Genomic DNA, 480 nt, shown 5'->3' on the forward strand with positions numbered 1-480 from the left:
CATACTGGCGCGTCCCAATAATAACATCTGATGAGCTGGAAGTGAGACCTGGGATATCTTGACACACGTGGAAAACATTGGCCAGTGAATCGTAGATGTAACCTTATCAAATAGCTGCGCTTATGGCTGACTGTTCGACATTGGGATTGTGTTCTGTTAAGCAAAAGAAAGAATAGAGTCCAGAAAGACGAAGACCGGATTCAACCAATGCCTCGTCATCAGGGAATTTCTATATGCAAACAATGTTCAGGGGGAATGATAATAAGAGTATAGAAGTGAGATCACGTGTGTTTTGTAAGTGAATTAATTGCAGGCAGTATTTAATCAGGTATGCTAGACATACAAATCGAACTAAATATAAAGAAAATATTACGCCCAGAAATAAGTTCTGTGTAGCTGTGATGGGAAAGAATGCAAGTATTAAGTGTGAAGCTCTGAAAGGAGGAACAGTTGAAAAAAAAATTTTCTCTCTCTCTCTCC

The sequence above is a fragment of the Penaeus monodon genome, chromosome 24 (genome assembly GCF_015228065.2).
Source record: "Penaeus monodon isolate SGIC_2016 chromosome 24, NSTDA_Pmon_1, whole genome shotgun sequence".
Taxonomy (NCBI): Eukaryota; Metazoa; Arthropoda; class Malacostraca; order Decapoda; family Penaeidae; genus Penaeus; species Penaeus monodon.